Below are 25,813 nucleotides of genomic sequence, written 5' to 3'. Positions count from 1 at the left end.
GCCATCAATCTATAAACTGAGGGTGGCTGTATAGATTTTGTTTACTAAGGACTTAATGAAGATATAATAAGAGGGTAAGATGTGATTTTCAAATCTAATGAAGTCGGGACAAAACAGTTAAGAATGAAAATGAAAATATGTACTCCAGTTGGTGTAAAACTACCCTCAGTGAAATTCACAAAAAGTTAACTAGCGTATAGAAAATAAAGTAAGTTTTATTTCAGAAAACTAACAACGTTGATTAACGAAAACTACATAGTTATACTTAGGAATTAGCAGCTGTACTGTACTAAAGAGAAAGTGGTAATAGGGTAGAGGCCTATAGTGCCAGCTACTTGGGAGGCTATGACAGGAGGACTTTTTTTTTTTTTTGATTCTCTTTTTCGGGCTGGGAACCGAACCCAGGGCCTTGCGCTTCCTAGGCAAGCGCTCTACCACTGAGCTAAATCCCCAACCCCGACAGGAGGACTTTACATTCAAAGTCTATCTGGACTACAGAGTGAGTTCAAAATTAGTCTGGGCAAGCACAATCAGCAAGGCAAGATACTCCCACATAGTGGCATTCACGTCTAGGAAACAACTAACAGCTGTCTAATTGGACTTCAGGACCACACAGTAGGAACGAATTCATGCCTAGTACAGTAAACACAGACAACCTGTGGCTGGTGAGGTCATAAACCCTAGAGTAAAGTCTGCTACTTTCCTAAACCAGGATAATTTCTAACTGCACTGTACTTATCTTTATACCCATAGATATCAACAACAGGTAAAAACTCACCTATATCACAATCCTTTCCCCTAAGGCTCAGGGAACATCACAGAAGAGGAGGTAGAAAGTTTGTAAGAGCCAAAGGACCAGGAAGTCGGCTGTGAGATCCTCTATCCATGCTAGAGAAGCTCAACCTATGAAATCTCAATGATAGGTCACTCAAACGAGACTTGCACAACAGGGGCGCCAGTTGACAAGCCAACCTAGATGGGTAAAAATCTCACAAGGCCCAAACCATAGATAAGAAGTCACAGGCAGTTAATGACCTCAGACAGAAATAGTCTTCTCCAGGGATAAATTACCAGCCTGTGACGGGTTATTCGTTTCCAAGAGGTTAGCCCTAAACAAATACACATATGAACAATAAAAAACTAAATGGATTCAGAAAGCTGAAGTTATAAAAGTATATGCCTGTCTGCCTATCTCTCCCGGTGTAACAATAATTAAAAAGAAATCCTGAATTTAAAAGAAAGTGGGGGCACATGGGAGGAGTTAGAGGGGGAAGAGATAGGACAGGATTGTAAATGATCTAAGTACAATGTCCTTGTGTATGATTTTAAATAATGTTCTTCGTTTAAATGTAAAGAAAAATGTTAAGGAATAGGATGTAATTCAAAACAGAACACCTGCCCATGAGATACTCCCACATATGTTTAATCCCAGTATTAAAAAAAAAAGTACATTTTCAGTCATATTCAACAGTTAGCACAAACTTGCAATCTCATCTTTCTATAACGTAGAAATAAAAGTCTACACACTAAGCTTGTAAGAACAACCGCTATTTATCGCTAATATTATTTAAAAGCAGCCAAGAAAACACAACACTTATCTCCCTCTTTCAAAATGAGCAAGGAGAAGTTACATAACAGCCAACTGATCTTGGCGATACATATTTTGACAGAAAATATTCAGATGTGCAACCTACATACGAATTTTCTTCCATTAAGTTATTTTCACACTGAAAGCCACCTTCTTCTTCTTCGTCTGTCTCTGAGAGAAGGGCGCTGTTGAACCTGAAACACTGGAGAACAAATTAGCTGCTCATCCTGCATCGTTCTCTGTCACGGCTGTCACCATGTGTAGGGGCCAAGGGAAGGAACTGTGCCCTCCCAGGCAACTTAATCAGTATCTCACCTGCGTAGATACCATTTACAGCTGATTAAATAGGGGCACAGCATTCCTACCTAATTGGAAGACTTGGATCCACGAAACCTCGAAAGACACTGTTTTGACATCTATACTCAGTTCGAGACAAGCAGAACAATGATTAGCAGGAAACGTGCTAACGCGACTTGAGTTGTGGCTCCTGGCTCCCTCCCTCCTACCCCCACCTCTCCTCCCGGTGCTGTGATTGCACACAGGGATCTCCAGCAGACGCCATCTTGAACCACCGCGGGGCCTGTCTGGTACTTTTCACTCGATGTAAGTGTCTTGGGAACCCTCTGATGTACAGGTGCCCCTGACCAAAGGAAAACACAATAAGGCCACAAAGCAAAGGTGTGGATTGGAGCCCTGTGAGAAGTTTGGGACAAGGCGACACCATAAGAGCAATGCCTAAGTCCTATGGGAGGTTTGCTTGTGAGCAAAAGGAAAGCTAAATCTTAGAGGACTGACGTCACGCTTCCTTTTCTTTTCACTGTCCACAAAGAATCCCATAGCCTAACGTGGGGGAAAAACAAACAAACAAACAAACAAACAAAAAAAAACCCCAGACACTTTGATTTTGTAATCTTCAGGCAAATTAGGATGGGCCTCCACCGTGGACAAGGTACATCTAGGTAAAATGGCATCTAGGAAATATAAATATATATATATATATATATATATATATATATATAGATATATATATTCAGATATAGGTATAGATAGATAAACATATCAGCCACAAAAACGAGAAAAGATTGTTGAAGCTAAAAAGTGTGTGCTGACATAAACTATATATATATATATATATATATATATATATATATATATATATATATATGTATAGACAGAGAGACAGACAGACAAGAGAGATATATATATATATATGTATGTATGTATAGACAGACAGACAGACAGACAGACAGACAAGCTGGACATTCATACCGAGTATATATATATATATATGTATGTATGTATGTATAGACAGACAGACAGACAGACAAGCTGGGCATTCATACGGAGCTCTCCTTAGCCATCTGTGATCAGCACTCTTCTGAGTTTGTGCTGCAGGCTTCCTATTCAGCCCTGGAGATGGTAGAGCCATTCCTGGGGAGTCAGAGGGCTGGATTTACACGAGGTGTGGTGTGGAGGGTGTTAAAGTTTCAGCAAACATTGAGTAGACCAGTGTGGATCTGGTCTTGTTCTGGTTGACTTCAGAAAACAAAAACCAGAAAAAGCACCTCAGTGTGTAGCAAGCACAAAGATAGAGAGACTTCTGGGTCTTGCCTCCGCGTGTATTCAATGGTCCAGTTTACTGCGAGGAATTTACTTCTTCAGTGTCAACAAAGCACTTAAAGAAAGCTATTTGCAACTAACTGGGTGGGTGTCTCGGGGAAAAAGGGTTCTTTCTGAAATGATTCTGATGTTAAAACTTAAGGAGTTTAAAAGAAACCAGTAATCTTAGCCATGCTCACGCCCCAGACTGGAGGAAATCTGCCTTCACAACTCTTTTCAACAAAGTAAACAGAGTGATAACGTGTCTAAGTTTGCTCCACGCCAATCCTGTCCAAATTCCACACTGTTCTGAGCCCACAGTGAGGGCTGTGGCAGCGGAGAACCTTGGGTGAATGGACTGGGAAGGGAAGGCTCTGAGGTAAAAGGAGGCTAGTTTAGCTTGTCTTGCTGTCTACTCGTTTGGGCAGCAGATGCAGTAGGATCAGGCAGCACTAAAGAAGAAAGGTAAAAAGGACCGTCCATCCTTCATGCGAGGCAAAGCTAAAGCGCCCGTTAATTCTCAGCACACAGTAAGCCACCTTGCATATCACTCAATGCTCTTTCCTCCGGGAATGGCCATGTTCTGTGGTTTTAATTATAGCAAGGACTTTACTCTTAATCTCCACTTCCTCTATAAAACTCTTTCCAATTCAACATTCTGAAGCCTGCTCCAAAGCTTCTTACAAGTCACCAAACATGGTGACTTGTCTGGCTCTCCTAAGGCTCGGCTCCGTCCACGCCCATTTCTTTGTCTGGGTCTTTGCTCTCCAAACCTCGGGTCCAAGTTGTTTTGAGAAGTTTCCCCTTCTGCCGCTGCAACACCAAACCTTAGACTGATTGTGTTCTTCTCTCTCCCCATTCCTACTTCAATGATGTCATCCCCTTTCTGCTCTGAGCATGGCTTGCCTTGTGGCTGGTTGAGCCCTCACCAGACCTCACCTGCCTCTTTCTCTTGTTCTTCCCAGGCCCACAAAGGCATCTCCGACGTCAACTAAAGCTGAGTTAGTGGAAACTTAAAACTCATTCTCCCCTCCCCCAGGGAGGGTGTTTGCAAATTTCTCACGGCAAATCTTCCAAGCTTCAACCTTTCCACCAACTGCTGCTTCCGCTTCCGCTTCATCCCTCTGATCTGGATACGTCCTCACTTCTGTCTCCGACTGCTGTACGACGTCTAGTGTTTTGTATCCTGTCATCCACATGCTTCTCGGCGTCCCTCGGACACCCACCACCCCTGTCTGCATATATCACACTGTGCAAAGCCTAAACAAAATTCAAGCCATCAAAAATTCTTCACAGTTCTCTCAACTCATTTCGTAGGGCTCCTCACTACTATCCTTCTCCCCTAAGGCACTCTCTTGGCCACCCCCAAACCAACTAACTTTGCCAGATCACAGGATACCACGGGACCAAGCCAACATGAAGTTGTAAGGCGGAATCTTGAATTTTGCACTCAATTTAAGGGAAAGAAAAAAAGAAAATACTTACAAAAACTAAATAGTACCTTTCATCATAAGTAATTTTTTACAACCATTTGATTGACTGATTGATTGATTGATTGATTGATTGATTTTACGAGTGCTCTATCTGCATGTACACATGCATGCCAGAAGAGGGCATCAGATCTCACTGTAGATGGTTGTAAGTCACCACATGGTTGCTGGGAACTGAACTCAGGACCTCTAGAAGAGCAGATAGTATTCTTAACCAGTGAGTCATCTCTCCAACACTCGTCTTAAGTAATTTTAAAAGGCACATTTTTCTGGACTTCTGTCCTTCTGCTAAATCTAAACACATAGAAACCACTGAAGTTCAGCCAATTATGTCAGTATTTAGAACAAAAACAAAAGCCCTTTGCTTTAAAAAAAAAAAAAAAAAAGAAAAGAAAGAAAGACAGGAAAAGAAAAAAAAAACAGAAAAATGCCATTCTAGAGACAGAAAGACAACGCAGTGATTAGAAGCATGCAAGATTCCTTCAGAGTCAGAGGACTTGGTTCCGAGCATCTGAATCAGACAGCTTTAGGTTACCAGTTTTAGGTGACTCTGGAACCCTGCTCCGACCTCTGTGGATGCCTGTATTAATGCCCATACACGTATAATGCCATTTAAAACAATAAAAATCTTTAAAACTTTGCAAATTTGTATCCCAAACACTTTTCATTTTAATTTCTTTGTAAGGCTAGAAACTTGCAGCCAGCAAAAGTCAGGTCAGGAGACAAAAGGTTGGCATTGCAGGAACGGAAATGGACTTGCTCAGAAGGGATTGGTACCCATCATTTCCCTGGGATATGTGTGCACATCGACCACAGTGAATTGCAGGAATTTGACCTCTTTGATAACCTCTCTTCCATACCTCTCCCTCCCCTGTTTCCATCCTCCTCCCCCTTGTCTTTCTTTCTTTCTTTTTTTTTTCTTTTTTAGTTTTTGGAGGCAGGGTTTCTCTGTGCAGCCCTGGCTCTCCTGGAAGTCACTCTGTAGACCAGGCTGGCCTGGAACTCATCCACCCGCCTGCCTCTGCCTCCTGAATGCTTGCAGTAAAGGCACATGCTGCCAGCATCGCCACCCAGCACCCTTCCTCCTTCTTGACTTGTCAACGCAACCATCACTTCCTGTCTTGCTGATGTTTCGATCAGCATTTTTCTGTTTCAACTTGTATTAACATTAGGCTATTACAAGCTAGTCCTTCCGCCTTCTACCAAGGCTCTTCACGAGAATCCATGTTAAGACTCTCCAACAAGATTGGCATGCTTACCATAATCGGATATTATGGTTCCTTTGTCATTCTAATACATACAAAATCTCTCTGAAATTAAGCACACAATAAAAGCTTATTAGATACATCAATAGAGCCTCTAAATGGATTATCTAGCTGATGTGAATTTTTTTTTTTATATTCTCAGCCAGTCTAGTGCCTCAAAGCAAGATGAATGAATTACAATGTATGAATTGTGTTTACATGGGTTTCCAGGCCTGAGCTGGCTGGGATTAACGTCATCCGCAATGATATCTATGCTGACTCTTTTAAGTACTTGCCTCAAGTGGTCAAAGAAAACTGGCTCCTGGGCTCTAAAAAGACCTGAGCATGGACTGTGCTTGAGCAAGAACCCCTAGCCTTCTGATGACAAGGAGGATCAAGAAAATATCCATGGCCGCTACACCCAACACACCCTCCGGCAATGTGTTACAACGGGTTCCACTAGTTCACCTCCGTTTGGGTTTTCTCATCTTGCATATTGCACTAGAAGTATTTGGTCTTTGTTTTTAGACACACTGTCCTGAAACAGAGGCCATAACATCTAGGCTGGGAAGACATGGGATGTGTAAGGAAGAGAAGAGAGTAAGGTCTAAGGGACTAGGAAGAAAGCCCCGGGTAGCTGGGAGGAGTAGAAGGGGTAGATGGTGTTGGGTCAGAGTTGAAATGCTGCCTAGAGCTCAAGGCCAAGCTCGATCTGACTGACTGGTGAGACCCTGACACAAGAAAAGGAGAATAGAAAAGAAAAGAAACAAACGAGTGTACTTTTGTCTGAATTCTATTCCTTCTCCACGCCCCTCCTTGGTCTCCTTGCTTCCTAAGCTGTTCTCCATACTCATTCAAGCACATGTGTCCCATACAGGCGGGGCTGTGCAAGGGAAAGAACATGCTGGTCTTTTTCCTCCTTGAGTTTGGGACAGAGTGTGCGTTAACGGACACATGAGTCATAAGATAATATAAAGCAACTTTCCCCTCCCTGGTTTCAACTCACGGTAATTCCTTTCATTCTTCACGGTAGATAAGTAAATAAATCTAATCGGAAAGTATAAAACCCTAAGAGAAGCTCCATTGCTTCCGAATGGCCATGCTAATTGTATAGAACTTTGGGGGGGAGGGGGCAGTGTTGGAGTGATATTTTTTTATTTGTCAGATAATTAAAATAAAGAAAACTTAGAGAAAAATAATAACACAAAGGCCTGCTTAAATAAACTGTGCATCAAAAGACAAACAGAAAGCTGGCAGTGGTGGTGTATGCCTTTAACCCCAGTTACAAGACAACCTGATCTACAGAGTAAGTTCCAGGACAGCGAGGGCTACCCAGAAAAACAGAAGCACGAGTCAAGAGACAGGCTCAACTGAGACAATATGTTCCACTAGCCATGTATATATTCATAGAAGCTGGGCTGTTGCAACATGCTGAGAAACAAAAAGGAGCGCCTCTTCGAAAGCCACCCGTGACCCCTCAGATGGCAACTCAGTGACCGTGCTATCAGAGGATACACAGGAACAGAAAGTGGGGTACAAGGAAACAGGGGATTCCTCTTCCACCGTTCAATCGATAAGACACCGGTCGTTCTGCTCTGAGTAGCTTATTCTGGGAATTCTTCTCACAAGAGAGCCCAGATAGCATCTGTCTCCTCTAAGAGAAGGCACTGAGCCAATGAGCGGTGCTCATTATCCCAGACAACCACACATGAAGTCAGAGCAAGGAGGAACCAGGTGGTATCCTGCTCATAAAACCCTTGACTCGTCAACACCCAGCACCTCCCTCTTTGGCTGGGCTGAGCCAAGCAAGGATAACTTCCTTCCACACAGGACTCTTGATAAAAAAATAATAATAATAACAATAACGTTCTGCTCCTGTGAATGTCTACTAAGGACCTAGATTTGCGATCTGATAATGCTGCCACCAATCCCGAAAATGAGCAAGGCGCTACGCTCTGACATTATAGAGCTGGCACGGCTTTCTTTACTGACTCCTTTCCCTCTTGCTTCTACTACTGTATCTGAGAGGAGAAAAAAAAAAGAGAGAGAGAGAGAAGAAAGCTTTCATCAAGATAATTATTAAATAGCTATGTCTGACTTTTCACTTTCTATGAGACGGGGTAGGGTTTTCTGGTTTTGGTTTGCGTTTTTCATACCAACTTCTTTTATCCTATGCACTCACTTTACACGGCGGTGTTTCTCAGTAAAAATAAATAAATAAATTGATTAATAAATTAATTAATAAAACTAATAAAAAAGTAATAAAGTCTAATTATTCACTGAGCATCTTTTCCCAGAGATTCTCATTCCTCAGTTTGGCTGTAGTGATACTGAGCCCGATTCCTTCAAAGCTGGAATAACTTCCTGAAAATAAGCAAGGAAACGGGTGGAGGGGGAAGGGGACTCCCACAGGAACAGACAGCTCATACACTCAAGGTGCTGACACGGGTCCCAGGAGCCCAGGTTATCATTACCCATGAGGCACTGCGGTCACTGTCATCTTGCAAACGATCATGGCTGTCCTTTGTTAGGAAGAGCTAGTCCCAAATAAAAATCCGTGCACCCCATCATTAGGCAGACCTTGCACACAACTAGTTTAGAACTAGACTATAATTAAGCTGAAACTCAAATTAAAAGTAACGAGCTAGTGTAACACAAAAATGTCCACAGGCCAATTCCCTCAGCTCACCATTGTGCTCCGGTGTATATAGATTTTTATCTTTTTATACAAATAATGGAACAGAGATTTGGTAATGACATCCTGCAGAGGATGTGCTAATAATTTCCAGGGTCAGTCATTTCCTTCGCAGTCTATTTTCTCCTCTCTGTGGTCCTGTTGCACATCCTTTGATGCCTCAGAAACATGCCCTAATTACCAAGCAAAATGTTCTTCACCGCAATAAATAAATTCTGGATGTCCACTGGTACAGCTGCCAGTTATCAAACAAAACAAAGAGGGGGAGGGATGTTTCCTCCCCTTTGGGATTGACAGGCTTACTCATCACGTTTTGCCCTAAGTTGTGTGCAGACACAAGAAGGCTTCATACACAGGTATATTTTAGCCAACCTGTCTTTTCCCACAGTGAGGAGGAAACAGTGACTTGCACTGACTGGTTTTCAAGATCCTGACAGAGTTACAACACTTTGCCTAAGTTATTGAGAGAAAAACAAAACTGTCTGGAATCCTAACTAAGTTTTCACGTGAATTTCTTTGGCGGGCCTGAGGCAGGGGAAGGGTGAAACAAGGTCCCACAAAGTACTTCTGGCTATAATTACACTTGTAGTAATCCTCCTGCCTCTACTTCCTGAGGCTGGGATCAGAGGTGTGTTCCACTCCCAAATAAAGTCAACCATTAACTCTGGAAACTTGTACATGCAAGCTTTCAAAGTCAAGGTGTCCAACATCAGCCTCGAATCGTCAGACAGAGAGCATGTGTGACACTACCTTCAATATTGCTGGGCCCTTTATCGAGTGATAACACTCTCACTCACGGATGTGGTTCCCAGAGTTGGAAACAAACCAGGGAAGAAATCATTTCCAGACTGATCCCTCATAAAGCAGACCTCTAAAACAGAAGAAGTCACTTGTGAATTTTTTTAACGTTCTACTTTAAAAACTGCTAAGAAAATACTGAATAGTGCTACTGAAAAACAAAAAGAAGCCAGAGAAAATACATCATGTACTTACAAACACACTTAGGGGCCGGAGCTATGGCTCAGTCGTTAAAACACCTAATAACTCTTACAAAGGACCCAGGTTCTATTCCCAGCACCCATACAGTGGCTCGCAGCCACCCATAACTCCAGTTTCAGCAGATCTGACAACATTGCTGGCTAAGCAGTCAGCAGGAAGATACGTGCCACACATACACGTATGCAAATAAAACATCCATACATATAAAAATTAAATAAAGCTTTAAAATGGAGTGACCTGCATTAATTATGGTATGAAGGGACAGCAGTTAAGAGCTTATACTGCTCTTGCAAAGGGCCTAAGTTCAGTTCCTTGCACCCATACTGAGTAGTAGTTCACAATCTTCTGCAAGTCCACTTGGCGTGGTCCCCAAGACTCTGGCCTCAAGGAGCACTCCAATTCACCCACACATGGGTACACACTAACATACACACACACACACACACACACACACACACACACACACACACACACACACACACACAGTAGACAGATAAATAAATGAAATCTTCTTAAACAAAGCAATAAAGAAATTTAATTATCACGGTTGATAATTCAAGCCAACTTAAATTTTAAATGCAATAGTCCCCTTCCTTTCAGAAAACACAAATCAAGCCTACAACTCAGAGTATTGTCATTTAAATTTGCTCTAAAATACACACAAACCTCGTAGAAATTAAATTTCCTCTTCAACAACAGACAATCTCAAGCAGGATGCTCACAGGATCAGAAGCATTAGTTGGGGGTCTCTGAACCCAGAGTGAAAAGAATAATCTACACATAACGAGTAGAAATTACACCAAATTTTGATGCAACCCACAAATAAATGCAAGCTCTGTAATTACAGTTCAACTACATGATTATAAAAATTATCAGACATACCTAGTAGGCTATAAAAATGTTAGCCTATGGCTCTGTTACAATCAAGCGATAATCACATTTTTGAAAATTACCTAGGTAATGACATCGTGAATTTAGACCAATTGTTTGTTAGGAGCACACAGGACACAGTCAGCACCAGACTTGAAGAAAGTAAGCTGTCACCATGCTCTCAAGACTTACTCATGTCTACCACCATCCATGCCCAGCCTACAATGGGAAGAAGAGAAAAGGGGAGACTTTCCTAGCACCTGGTACTCAAAAAGTTATAAACGCTCTTTTATTAAAATACGTGGTAGAGCACATAACCCATTGGAAATACATTCATGGCCCAGCACAATAGTGGACACCCGTAATTCCAGCACTCAGAAAGCTGAGGCAGGAGGATCTGGAATTTAGGGAGAGCCAGGAATACTTATCAAGACTCTGTATGCAATGAAGAAAGAATAAAAAGAGAGGTGTATACACACACAAAGCTAATTATCTTTAACCAATAATCACTATTATTACAAAGGCAAGATTTTGACCATGGAGAAGAGACATAGAAAACTCAAGCACTCTGCTACGTGAAACAAAACAAGGGGAAAGAATGAAAGAAAAGCTGGGAAGCCTCTGAGGGACAATTGCAGTTGCAGTGAGGAATGTTGAAGGGAAAAGGAAGTCCCTGTGGATGAACTATTGTATAACCCTCAAAAGAACAGTAGGACTGGAGGCAAGGTCCACCATCGAAAGGGCATAGAGAAGGAAACATGAAGCAAAGAGAAGAAAGACTAGGGGTTGGGGATTTAGCTCAGTGGTAGAGCGCTTGCCTAGGAAGTGCAAGGCCCTGGGTTCGGTCCCCAGCTCCAAAAAAAAAAGAAAAGAAAAAAAAAAGAAAGAAAAAAAAGAAAAGAAAAGACTGGTGGTTCTCCTGGAAATATGATACTAAAGAAAAGATTAGCACAAGCTGGACATATATTGGTGCGAAAAATTGCCTTTGAATGAATTCCAATATGCAGTTTTCCCAGGTCACAGGCCCAGGGAAGAACCTAGTACTATTTTAATTGCTTTCTAGGTATTTGTGCAGACACCCATTTGACTGCCGATGTTCTCAGCCTTGGTCAGAAAAGAGGCTCTTGTCATGGGCGGCAGTTAAGGGAAGAGACGCATACCCCTGACGTGGGATATCCACATCACTCTCAAAGCGACGCTCTAGGAACACAGAAAGAACTAAGTGTCCGGAAGGATGAGAAAGAGGACTGTGAAATGCTGTCTTTTGGACATGACACCATGGTTGCAGTCATGAGCCCACAGCAGCTATGGTCCCGCACAAGAACGTGCCTACCAGCATTCCACTATGGATGGGCTACAGTTCCTAAAGCAGGTATCTCATGGAGGAGCTACTGGGTGTTAATGGTTGCTGGGACAGCTCACTTCTCTTCAGTGATGTAGCCACTGGTAAACTGCCCCTAATTCAGTACCTAACCTCACTCTCACACTCACGCAGGCAATCCAAATTAACCAGTGTGTCTATTTAAAAGAAAAATAAACCTGAAAGTATGAGGGGACTTGTTGGGAATAAAAAGGGGTCTAGAGAGAGTGGAAAGGGATGATGAGGTTGAATCTTTCAAGTATACCAAATGCGTGTAGGAAATCAGGAGATAACCTTTAAAAGTCAAAAATCATTTTACACGCTAAAAACATCTACATACCATTCCTCATGCCATCATTGTAACAAACACAGAAGACGTACTGCTGCCTTCACTTTAACCAAAGAGAAATTAGACAATATGGTTACACATACCACTCACAAAATGACTGGATTAGTGCCCAGATTACATGAGCTCCAAAAATCCGCTCTAGGTCCTTACACAGTAGCATCTTGTGGAAATTAACTAAAAACTAATAAAAGAATGCCATAAGTTCTTTATTGGTTTTACTCCTTTAGATAATGAAAAGGAGATGTAGAGAGAATATCCTGTGTATTGTACAAATCCATTGGCTGTCAAGTAAAAACCCCATGGCCAATAGGAAGGGATAGACTAGAAAGTGGGACATCCAGGAGGCAAAAAGAATTCTGGGAGAGAGGAGGCACAGGAAGAGTTGTCAGGGACGACGTGAGGTGGACAGATGCAGGGTACCAGAGCAGTGGTAACCAGTCACGTAACAGAAGGGAGATTAGTATAAATGGGTTAGTTTAAATTATTAGCTGGTCAGAGAACAAACCTACTTGTATGGCTTAGGTATTTGTAAATATATTTTGAGTCAGAGTCATTATTCAGGGATCTTAGAGCCAGGAGAAAAATAGCCCATTACAAGGGAATAATAGGAAATTTAAATATTCACATGAATCAAATAATAAGGTATGCTATCAACTCTTCTATTGCATAACAGGTAGAAAGAAAAGCTTTGGGGCTGGAGAGGTGGCTCAGCGATTAAGAGCACTGACTGCTCTTCCAGAGGTCCTGAGTTCAAATGCCAGCAACCACATGGTGGCTCACAACCATCTGTAATGAGATCTGATGCCCTCTTCTAGTGTGTCTGAAGACAGCAACAGTGTAAATAAATAAATAAATCTTTAAAAAAAAAAAAAGAAAGAAAGAAAGAAAAGCTTTGGGGAGCTTTGTTTAATGGAGATGTTTACTTGAAAATTAGCCAAACACTAAATTCTATCCGTGCTGTGACTTTAATTATTAAAAATTAATTTACGCTATGACACGGGAAAAAAATATCGAAGTCGCCATCCCTTTGCTTTTGCGCATCGAAAACTGAACTTCAACCAAGCAGAAGGAGGCATGGGATGCTGAAGAGGGAAAGCAGGGGTAATGTCATCATGGCCGAGCAGTCTGGCTTCCCTCTGCTTCACTATCCTCTGGCTGTCTTCACACGCAGGAAAGATGGCCTCGGCGGGGCCTTGCCTCCTATTTCTTCCAAGTTATGCCACCTGTAAGCAGCTGGCTTTCCCGGTCACAGTTTAAGAGAGCTTGGGGTCAGGTTCAAACTTGCCTGCTGTGGTTTGGCTGCACAGCCTGTGGATGAGGGGAAGGCAGGACACTGTGACTGAATGTCCTTCGAAGGCTGCACACAATGAGGGGTTGTTTTCCAAAAGCAACGACTGGACACTGCTGTCTGTCACAATGGGGAATAAATACCAGGCATTCAGAAAGCAGAGTCGCCCCTCTGCCACCCAGCAGAATGCACCATTTATAACAGAAACAAAAGTGATGAATTATCTTCCAAACCGAGGGCCCACCTCACCTTTCATGCTGAATATGCCAGATAATTACGGCTAAAATTGCTTATTCAGATGTTCCGAGCAAACCCCTCATATTTGTGGTAACTTTTGCCAATAGGTAGCTGTATTTGGCACTTGGGGAAGAGGGAGTTGGATGGGAAGAGACTCAAAACAAAAATCATTATACCTAATGGAATGGAATTGAAGTTTTTTTCAATAAATTTAAGTGACATTGAATTCTTTAAAAATCCAAAAGCAAATTCTGAGGGGGGGGGAATCAGCTTATGATTTTAAAATCCAAGAGTTATTCTCTCTCAGCCAGTTTAAAGTTAGAACAAGTTTACTCACATTTAAAAAATTTTTTTTTCATAAAGACACAAAGCCCTTGATGGGGATAGGGGCGGGGAGGAGATAGACAGGGATCTTCGGCATGGTAAAATAACCTTTTACCCATAATTCACATTGCTCTACTTCCATAGTCATAAACATGCAGAAAGAAGACACTTAAAAGGACTTAAATAACAGTTGACGAAAGCCCCTTTTCACAGTTCATGAGCCTGGAGTCTGGAAACATTCCATCCACCATCAATCTCCATGCCGTAAAAACAGAATTTGACCTTTGACCATTAAAACCTGTAAAATTGAAAGACAAAGGTTTCGCTCTGACTGCGGGATACAGACTTATCATAGTTTACCCAAAGCGATGAGCTTCATCATATTTCCAGGCGTGCGTGTGATCTGCTGCACCCCATCACTGGTTGCAAACTTCCTGATCCCCTCTGCCTCCTCAGATGCATCATCTCTCACAGCCCCCCTTTTACGTCCAAGCTCTCCCCAACCTCTAATTTCCACATGATTGTGGAAAGAATCCATGATCAGTCGTCATTTCACTGAAAAGATCTACACTCTGCCCATTTTCCTGTAAGCCAGATTTGTTCTTTATAACTGAGTGAAGCTATAGTGTCTGTGTATGTGAGAGAGAGAGAGAGAGAGAGAGAGAGAGAGAGAGAGAGAGAGAGAGTGTGTGTGTGTGTGTGGTATGGGGAGGGGTGGTATGTATGTGTTACTCTTTATCCGTTCATCCAATGATGGGTACTTGGGCTGAATCTATAGCTCGGCTATCATGAATCGTTATAATAAACAGGGCTGTGTACCCAGCATCTCCAGAGGGAGTACTGCACTTGAGTCTTTCTGTTTATTTAGTAACCTCCATACATTCTCATCTGTTGGGTTGTTTTGCCGACTGTACCCACCCTGACTGGGTTTAGAGAGAATCTCGGTGTCTTCTTGATTTGCGTCCCCCTGACGACTAATGATGCTGAACATTTTTCGCATGTATTTATCTGCCAGACGAAATACCAAAGTGGTTCCATGATGGAGGAAAAGATCTTAAGCCACTTCAAAGGCAAGTTTGTTTGTTTGTTTGCAAGAGTTTCAGCTTAGGAGTAAAGGGCAGAGAATTTACTAGAACAGGGAATGTGCTGGTATCTGGACTGGGAGCTGTTCTCACTCAACAAGATACATAGTCTCCTTCCTCTATGATTCAAACAGTGACGGCAACAGTTTCAAACGTTAAAATGTTCACCATGCAACTCGTAAACACGTAATGTCAAATATCTCAATCAATAAGGCGTAATTTTATTCTTTTCACCCATGCTCAAGTCTCTACCCAGCTAAGCATTAACCACATACACCTTACATACCACACCATACACTACGCAATACACACGCTTGCACATACACTCATGCGTGACACACGCACACGTCGATAAAAAAAAAAAGGAGTCTCTAGAAAGGAGATCAGGAACAAACAATAAATGTTGTTTTCCTTTTCAAACAACCTACATGACAGCAAGTTTTTCCTAAATGTTTTAAGAAGGTCAGAAAAAGGCCCAATTATTTCCCAGAACAATCTCCGACAGTTACATAGTGCACCTCTATCTGTATCTTCAAGGACATTTCTAGCCTCACCGGTCCTGTATGATAGCTCTATAATTATTTCTTTTGTTTTCCTGAAGATGAAATTCTAAAAATATTGTCAGATTTTAGAAACCATTTAAAACCTATATTAAGCATATTTGTAAATAGTCAAAAAAAAGCTTGAAATTAATTGGTTAGAACAGTCTTAAATACTAACAGGGTTCCTTTCATTCATATACTGTGTTTTGATGGTTTCCCATTCCTTCCTCCCAACCTTACATAGAACTCATTTCTCCAAATGTTGCCAGTTGAGGATACACAACAGCAGCAGCCTTTAGCAGGAATAAAGTCACCACTGGGGAAAACCAGGAAGGTGAGTTTGCTATTATTTGAAAAGTTAATCTGTGACAAGAAAAAAATGTAGCAATGTTTGCTGACCCGGCTCATTCAGAGCCATGAAATTACTTGAGCCAGAGCAAACCGCCGAACTTGACAGGAGGAAGGGATTCTGCAGACAGATCCCTTCTTCAGGGTACACCTCACAGTAATGACCACAGAGAGTGCAGGAGAAGCAAAGGAGAAGGGAGAGCCAGGGGCCTGGCTACACCAGCCAGGCCCAGCTCTCAGGCACGTCCATTTGCAAGGAAAGACAGACAGAAAGGAAGTCAGCACCTCCCCTTTCTGCAATCGCACTGCCAAGCATCATTCGTGATCTGCCATTCCCCAGACCTTTAACCTCTGAACTGCTCAGTGCCATAAAATATACAGGAATCTATTGGGGCTCCTTGGAAGGTTTTGTTTTGTTTTGTTTTGTTTTGTTTTGTTTTGTTTTGTTTTGTTTTCCCTGAAGCACTAGAGCCTGGAAGTCCAAGAGCAAGGTGCCCACAGGGCTGATCAAAGACCTCTTTCCCTCATCTGCTTTTTTAAACCTCTCTATGCATAACCACTCCTGGGTTCTCTTCTAGTAAAGCAGTGGTTACAACACATCAGAGTCGATCCTTAACTCTTCACCTAAGCGATCATGATATCTCTAGAAACAGACATTAAGGATTGGGTCTTCAATGGATGAGCCTATGGATACAAACTGGTCCATAAAAGTGTATATAACACACGAACATGATGATGTGATCATGATCATGATCATGATGAAGAAATGTGTTTTTATATACAGAAAGTGCCTGCCACATAGAAAGTGCTAATGAAAGGCTAACCACCAGGCGGAACACCATTAAATGGGACGTGTCTAGTAAGTAGTCACAAATCACTTTATCCCGTGGCTGGAAACAGGCAGAGTCTTTCTTTAAAGTTTCCTGTACTGGGATGATAGTATCTCAGGAAGAAGAAAATGTAGGAAACATCTTACAGGTAGCGTTTATCTCAACTCAGTACCTGGGTGGCTGACATACAAATATTAATGGTTCCCAACCAGGATCATACCAACAGGTAGGTCTGATTTTTCTCACATTGCCAGTGGGACACAAAGGCTTTTGTGAGTCTCGAGATTAAGTGCAGATAAAGAATGCAGAAAGAATGCTTATGAGGAAGCAGACAAAACGCAGCCCAGCTCCCCTGTGTCCATGCTTGGCAGCTGGAATGCAGTTGAGGCCACATCAATAATTCCCCAATTATTTTACCAACCGTCAGGTCCCAGGCTGGAGTTCATGGAGAGAACGTAAGATTAACTGAGACAGTCTCTTGTATTCAAAAGAACACCGAACTAAACATCGGGCTTACTTAATCTATAAGCTTTTCCTCCGGTTATTTTTTTCAATTGCCCTTCACAATCCTGGCCAGAATTCTAAAGCACAAGCATAATAGTTGGGGGAGTGGAATAGAGGATACCAACAAAGACAAGGGAAGAAAGACAGTCATCTCAAGTGCAGCAAACTAGACCAAGGCCACTCGGTACAAATCCTGAATGCCAGGGCAATGCCAATGCACCACTGCTCAGAACTGAGCCTCTATGGTTTAATTTTCTAATTATCTTAGTCTGATCCTATTAATCATCCACTTATAAGTCTTCAATACCATCAGATTACCTCTAAGTTAAATGCCATCAGATTACCTCTAAGTTAAAGTCACCATTCTAAGGATTTCCTTAGAAATCCTGTGAGCTTCAGAACCTACCCTGAACAAAGGGCCAACCCACAGGAACCACCTCCAAAGACATGGACAAATTCTATCAATTTGAAGGCTGCTCTGTCTGCCTAGAAAATCTGCCCTGGTTGTAGGACTATTTTCCACATACCTTTAGCTCTCCATGTGGGAGTTACTTTGTAAGAAAATTCTATCAGTCTGTCCACATGAACAGTTGTGTTTCCACAGGTGTGTTTCCACACTACCCTAACCCTAACACCATTGTTTAAGCTATCATATTATAAATACTTAAGCATCTTGAGGGGTGGGGGACGAGACAGGATTTCTCTGTGTGGTCCTGGCTATCCTGAATCTTGCTCTAAAGACCAGGATAACCTCCACCCCAAGAGACTTGACTGCCTCTGCCTCCAGAGGGCTCCTATTCAAAGCATGCATTACCACGCTCAGTCGTAAGCATCTCTGAGGAGAAAACTGTCCATGGCATCATAAGTAGCCAGTGCTGTGGTGCAAAGGTGAAAGAGTCCTCCCCAAAGGTCCACATGTTAGAGGCTTGATACTTCTGAGAGATAATTAGATCCTAAAAGTGCTGGTCTTTTCAATTACACTACTCATGACGTCATGGGCTTTTTGGAGGTAAGACTTCCCTGAGGAAGCAGGTCATTTCAAGTGTCCCTTTGGAGGATAGACCCTGTCACAGCACTGCTCTTCCTAGTCTCTCAGTGCCTCCTGAATGGCAAGAGTGATATAAAGGCGTCATACCAATGGGGCCAGCTGACCATGGCGCAGTGGTCACACCCCTAGCCTTTACGTTGATTGTTTTAGGAAGGTGATTAACTGAGCCAGCAACGTAAAAACCCAAATCGCAACATCCAGGGTGGCTGAATCCGTGTCTCTTTGCCACAGATGGTTTTGTGACTCATCCTTACCTCTTCCTGCTAATATGCCCCTCGGAGAGGAAATGACATAACCCGGAAACAGCAGTTACCCTCACGTACAGGCTCTGGAATTAATTTCCTCCCTAAACTCTGCTCAGTATAAGCCACTCTCAAACGTGTTACTTGGTCTGAAAATACACTGATCTTTCTATTCTTCCTTTGGCTTACACCTTCGGAAACTCGTAAGAATGCCCACCCATTTCCAGGCTCTTTACTTGGAAATACTCCCTCCGCTCTCTGTGGCGTACTTGGAATCGTTTTCTGGAAAAGTGGGAGAGACTAGTAGGTGACTTCTGGGACAACCTATATCATTAGATGTGTCCCTAGTTCAGAAAATGATACGGTGTGGATCCCCCCCATATCATAGACCCTGACCCCATGGGGTAGAATAGGATGGGGGTGTGACAGATAGGAGGAGGTAGAACGGGGAGATGGGGAAGGTGGACGAGAGACACATATGGGTGGGAACAGGATAGGACACTGTGGAAAGAAGCAGATTGGGTGACATAGCATGAGATGAAATAGAATGTGTGCTCTTATTGTTGCCTAATGATACTGTGAATACCAGGTACCAGGCAACACATACCAAAGGAAAATCAATCAATGCCTTCTCTACCTTTCCCCAGGGCAAATTCTACTTTAAAAATCTACTACAAAGAGAAACTTGGTGCTAAATCCTTTCAAATGAATCTGAAGTTCTCCAGCCTGGCTTAAGTACACACTCACTGAGCTTGGCTAGAACCAATTCACAGAATTACAAGAAAAGTTTTAAAAGTCACCAAATCCGATTTTATGTTGTTATTTTTGTTTGTTTGGTGGTGGTGGCTTTTTTCAAGACAGTGTTTCTCTGTGTAGTTCTGGCTGTCCCGGAACTCACTCTGTAGACCAGGCTGGCCTTGAACTCAGAGCTCTGCCTGCCTCTGCCTCCTAAGCAAATAAGTGTTTTATCTTAACAGGGGTATAAACTGGCATCCAGCACTTTTCTTCTGCGTCTTACTTTATACCTCCAAAGGTATAATCCTACCATCAATGGTCCAAGTGAAATTTCCCCCAAACTCCACACAGAGCCAGTTCCTACCAAACCTTCTCTCAACACTTCTTCCTCAGAGAGGTACACTTCTTAACACTGCATTTCTCAAAACCGAGACTTAGCTCCTAGAAGTCTGACAGCCCCAAGAAGCACCCACAGAGTACTGTTCACCATTTGTGAGTTTTAATGTTGAATGAATAAAAAGTCGCTCCTAGATGCTGACATGTGCTTCAGTTTCTATATGACTACGGAAGCACATGCTAACCATTTTTTAAGAATATGATTGAATTATGTTGGATTTTATATTTTAAAAGCTTTTTAAAAGCTGGAGTCTTGTAAGTTCAGACAAGGAGCTCTCTTGAAAATGCATCCCTTAAAAGTAATATACCACCCTTCAGATAAGATTTGGGAAACCTTGCGATCTGTCAGAATTACAGTGTGTAAATAAGGAACAACTTTGGAAGTCCTGCCCGGCAAAGGCAGGACCCAGCGGGAGCACAGAAGCTAAAAACACTTTTGTTTCCCAGGGGCGAAAGGTGAGAGCCAAACACAATGGTTCAACAGAAACAACAAAATGAGAAAAAAAAATGGTTACAGGATTTATCTTTTGGGGGAAAAAATATTACAACCTTCAATCGAAATGGCACCATATGGCCATGCAATCCAAAAGCATTTTAGAACCTGCCTATGGCTTTCTTTCTTCCTTTCTTTTTTCTTACTGGTAAACATTTCCAAAAGGGCCTGAGACTTGATTTAAGTGCATGAAAGAAAATTAAAGTATGTCTTGCCCCAGTTTAGAACCCACATTAAAACATCACAATGCTCTCCAAATACGTGGAAAGTAGTAACCAGGGAATTCCTACTCTTCCAACTTTTCCAAAACAGAGAAATTGTAAGCATCTTTGCCGGTCTCCAAAAGAACATAGATAGATAGATGATAGGTAGATAGGTAGATAGATAGATAGATAGATAGATAGATAGATAGATAGATAGATAGATAGATAGATAATAGATAATTGGATAGATATATAGATAGATAGATAGTTGATAGATAGTTGGATAGATAGATAGATAGTTGATAGATAGTTGGATAGATAGATAGTTATAGATAGATAGATAGATAGATAGATAGATAGATAGATAGATAGATAGATAGATAGAAATAGATAGAATCTTTGAATATGCTCATTTCCAAAGAAAGAACATGTTAAGACAATTTTTTTTCCTCTTTCTTCCTTGATCCTTCATTACACATCAACTCGCTAGTGTTTGGGTGTTGTATCAATACAAATATATCTACTAGAATATCATTTAGAAACAAAGTTAACAGTCAAGAGCTTCAAAGCAGCACCATTTATCCATTAAAGAAGTTATGTTCCAAAGACAGAGAATCCATATGGGTCTTAGGGTTGGGGTAGAGCAGTTTGGACCAGAAGTGTCTTAAGTGTAATGACAGTGTTTTTAACGTGTGCTCATACATTTATAAACATACTAAAGGCTAGAAAAAAAATGGAAGTCATATTGACAGACAACAATATTATTCAGCCACGTTGCCTAAAATGGATGATGTAAGAAAGCAGGAAAATATAATCTGCAAATTTTTTTTTAAATCTTCTTAGAGCCACCCCATACCCTAACAGAACTCCAAAATTCTACTGGGTCCCCAAGGATACCTTTCTTCCTTCCTTCTTAGTACACACAAATAGATGGCATGCCCTTTCATCCCCACTTGACTGCCTGACTGCCACTCTCCCACGAGCGGCGGAATAGTCAGTTTGCTTTTCAATGACCCCAACTCCAAGCTGTTCAACACCAAGGAAAATACCCACTATCCACCCTATAGCCTTCACATACAATAATATGCACATACACCCACACACGTGAGTGTACATATACCACACATATGCACACACCTATGCCCACCCTTAGACCACCCTGCCACATGCACAGGAAACATGGGGAACTAGGAAAGTTGTCTTTTAGGGGTCAATATCTTGTTCTGTAGTCACTGAGAATCACATCGTTTGTTTGTGCTGATAGAGGACCTTCTGCCATCAAGGTCTAAGCACGTTTTTCTCCTTCTTTGGCTCCCCATTTTCCTCAGAAGCTCATGCTCACCATTACTTAGAGAGAACTGTGTGTGCCTTGGCTTCTGTGCTCACACTAGCTGCACTTTTGCTTAGAGCTTTATGTCAAGCCTTCTTGACACCAAGAATTCTCAGCCATTCTTTGGTTCTCAATGACTACAAGATAATGATTCCTAAAAAGATATTCTCCTAGCTTCCCATGTCTCCTCAGGGGAGGGGAGTACATATGTATGTTGTATGAATGTGTGTTCATGTGTACTGGGGCACATGTGCATACAAGTGTATGTAAAGGCTTTAGATGAACAATGGGTGTCTTCCCTTCCTCAATCATGTTGCACAACATTCACTGAGGGAGAGCCTCTCACCAAACCTTAGCTTGCCCATCCAGCACATATAGATGACCAGTTTGACTCAGGGATCCCAATTTTCAATCTCCCAAGCAGCCGGAATTACAAGAGGGTCAGCGTGTCTGCTCCTCGCTGACATCTCCGTGGATTCTGGGATCTGAAGTCCAGCCCTTTGCTCCGTGGCACATATTATCCACTGAGCCACCTTCCCAGTGTCTCCGTTTCCTTAGAGAAATTTGATTCACTATAACTATAACTTCTGTCAATGAGTCTGGCAAAAAGGCCATGATGAGGACCTGAAGGAATAGTTTAGTGGTTTCTCAGCATTGATGGGAAGCTCATGACAACATGTAACTCCAGCTCCAGGGGGTTTGAGGCCTTGTTCTGTGGCCTCTGTGGACACCCATAAATATACACGCAAGCTCACACTGACAAATACACATAAATAAAAGTAAATATTAAAAATATGTATATACACAATGAAATGAAATAGCCCCATATTCTCTCTAGAGCAGATCCCACTGAAAAGGATCAGTGTGTATTTACAGATGACTGGGTATTGTCCTCCACATTCTCAGAAGATGCTCGCCTAAGGAAGAAGTCTTCTCTCAGCTTCTAACAGAGTAATTGTTGGAAAAATTCAATTTCCTCAACACGGAGATGGAAAAGTTGGGTTATGCAGTAAAGAGGGTCTATGCAGTAAAGAGGGTCGTGGCATACACTATTGAGCAACAGACAACAGAAAACATTTATTGCAGAATTCGATGTCACACAAGTCACCTAAGGTTTATCACATACGTTGTCCCTAAGGTCTGCATCACAATGTTATGTGTGAGCTGGGCTTGCTGGCCTGCCTTTAATCCCAGCACTCCACAGTCAGAGGAGTTGCCTTGGCATCTAAGGCCAGCTTGGTCTATACAGGAGCTATGGAACAGCTGGGCTGCATAGAGACCCTGTATGTGTAACTACCATTTCATACATTTTTCCAGAATGATAATTTAAATGACAAAATAGTAAGGCAAATGGGCTGCTTAATGATTACTTAGGATACTTGAAATTAAGACAAGATCTCGATAATGATCCTTTCCTGTCGGTCCTAGAGAATCTAGACACCAGAATCTTTATATTATATAACTTCCTGCAGTTTGGTTGTAACCAGCAGGAGATGCAGCCTTTCAAGTTATCGCTGTCCCAGAAAATGTCCTGTCTTCTAAACAAATATATGAGCTGACTCACACTGCCTCTAGATTTCTAAAAGCATTAGGAGTCTCACAGATAATAGTGAGGCAGTGGTGATCTCCTGAGACGCTTTCCAATGGAGCTGTTGGAATTACTGTATGCTCGTTTTATAAAGCAGCTTGTTATGAACACAGAAAACGAACATGTCCTTGATAAGATCTTATCAGAGCGTATTGATGGTGCCTGGCATCACAGTCACCAAGGAAGGGCTAAATGAGACAGGGTAACTCCGAGGTTAGTAAAACATTCCACAGAGTGTAAGAAAATGATTCTCCACAGCACAGCGCCATGCTGAGCGTAGTAAACCAGGGCTCTCTGCAAAGCCCAAAGAGCAGAGTCAGAAGCGGGCCTTCTCTTTCCTTCCCTTGCCTTCTGTGTCTCACCCATCCTTTCCAAACAGACCACAGCAGCCAGCTGTCTCCTTCCTCAAGTCGGCCAGTTGAAAAGAATTCCTCCTCTCTAAAGCAACAGGCCATAAGGCCTAGAAATACTATTTGAGGGGGTTGGGGATTTAGCTCAGTGGTAGAGCGCTTGCCTAGGAAGTGCAAGGCCCTGGGTTCGGTCCCCAGCTCCGAAAAAAAAAAAGAACCAAAAAAAAAAAAGAATACTATTTGACACTCTCCCACCAGCCTGTGTGATAGCTGACCGTAACCTCTCTGCTCTCACCTTGTCTATCTATGGAAGCAGGATAGAAGATGGGAAAAGGCACAGGCACCTGGGAAGAGAGCCAGCGTGCCTCACCTGTGGTCTGACTGAAGCTCAGGACGGATTTCAGCAGGAGAGCAGCTGCTGTCCACCCTTCTCCTGTTCCAACTGAAACTTCAGCTCTCTGAGAATTTCACCAGAAACCCTGCTCACCGTAGGAGCCATGCACTCATCCCTGTACCACAGTGTCTTGTGTTTGCCTTAACAGATTCTAATCTCATCAAAGGCATCTCCATTCATCAAATAAAAAAAAAAAGGTCTTTGCAACCTTTTGAGATGTACTCCGAAAGCCACTAAAAGAATATGTCCCTGGTGCCATGACACCTTGTCAGGATCCTCCTTGGAGAAGCCCATTTCTACCCTGGGTATTTCTGATTCTTCCCCTGAGCACCTCTTAATCTTTGTCCGTAAAATCCATTTTTAAATGTCTTTAATAAATTCAAGCTCCACCTCATACTAGCTGTGACTGAAGTGTTTTTCAGATCCGAAGACCTAGCACTTACCCAAGTGCTTCAGAAAACTTGTCAAGCTTCAGAGTGTAGGGGGTGTGACGCCATCCCCATCCACTGTGACAATATCACAAAACCCATCTTCTAACATGGGTCTTGCCTCGTCCCCAGTGAAAGGACGGCCACTCAGAGGTGCCAGGGAGAATCCTGGGGCTACTGAGATGGTGATGGCTCTCTGGTAACAGACCTTGCTGCATAAGCGTGAGGAAATGGGTTTGAATCCTTAGCACCCACTTTGAAAGCCCTGCATGGCCACACACTGGGCAGACATAAAGATTGGTCGGTTGTCAACCTAGTTCCAGGTTCATTTAGAATTCCTGTCTCAAAGGAGGAAACTGTGGAGGCAAAGAACAGGTTACCTGCCAGCCTTCTCTAGACTTTGGCCATGCAAATAAACAGACACACACACACACACACACACACACACACACACACACACACACACAGTGGGGGGAAGTAAGCGTTGAGAGAATCAGACTGACAGGCTGCTGCCTTGGCCCATTACCACTGATATTTACGGTCCAATCATGGTTCTATACAACCCTCCATTTTTCGCCAAACCTAAGCACAAAACAGGAGGTCTACTTGGGCGCTGGGGCTTCACTTTGAAGACTCCGTGTCACATAAACATTTGATCAAAGAAAGTCATGAAGGTGGCAGCTGCGTTCCCCAGGAAGAATGAGGAAAGATAATAAAGGTTGCCACTCCTACCAGGACAAACACGAGGTTAGTTATAAACTGAGAAAGATAACACCTAGAAAAACGGATAGCAAGGCAGCTCTAAGCCACTGCACTCCCACAGACACAATGGTATGTGGTTAATCATTTATGATATTGCCGAATGTCCATTGTCAAAGTTAGCGATGACCGGATTCTATTCCACAAGCAGGTTAAGGTTTAACTTCAGAGTTTGGGGACATTTGCTCTCTTCGTTTGTTTTTAATGTATATACAAGCCATAGCAAAACACTGCTTAACAGTCTGATTGTGACAGGTTGTTTAGGGAATATGTGGCGTGAAAATGAACCGTTATTTTTTAAGTAAATTTAATTTTATTACAACTGGCTATGTGCAGGGCCAAGAAAGAAAATCTACCTAAATAAGACTGAAAATGGAATCGTGTTAAATACATATTTGTATCTTGTTTTGGAATGAATAAACCCTAAAGTTGCATTTCAATCAAACAGACATCAAAAACGGAGTTGTACTTTGAAAAGTCTTGCTTTCCTGTTCTGAC

The 25,813-nt window shown here is 42.3% G+C and overlaps 1 protein-coding gene across 6 annotated transcripts in view; it reads right to left on the bottom strand.

Moving 5' to 3' along the window:
- Ptprk (protein tyrosine phosphatase receptor type K) overlaps positions 1-25,813 on the bottom strand; it is a 495,630-nt gene that overhangs the window by 445,779 nt on the left and 24,038 nt on the right. The window lies entirely within an intron of this gene.

The sequence above is a fragment of the Rattus rattus genome, chromosome 2 (genome assembly GCF_011064425.1).
Source record: "Rattus rattus isolate New Zealand chromosome 2, Rrattus_CSIRO_v1, whole genome shotgun sequence".
NCBI lineage: Eukaryota > Metazoa > Chordata > Mammalia > Rodentia > Muridae > Rattus > Rattus rattus.
Note: the sequence above shows the minus strand (reverse complement) of the source record. Positions and strands in the feature narration are given on the sequence as shown.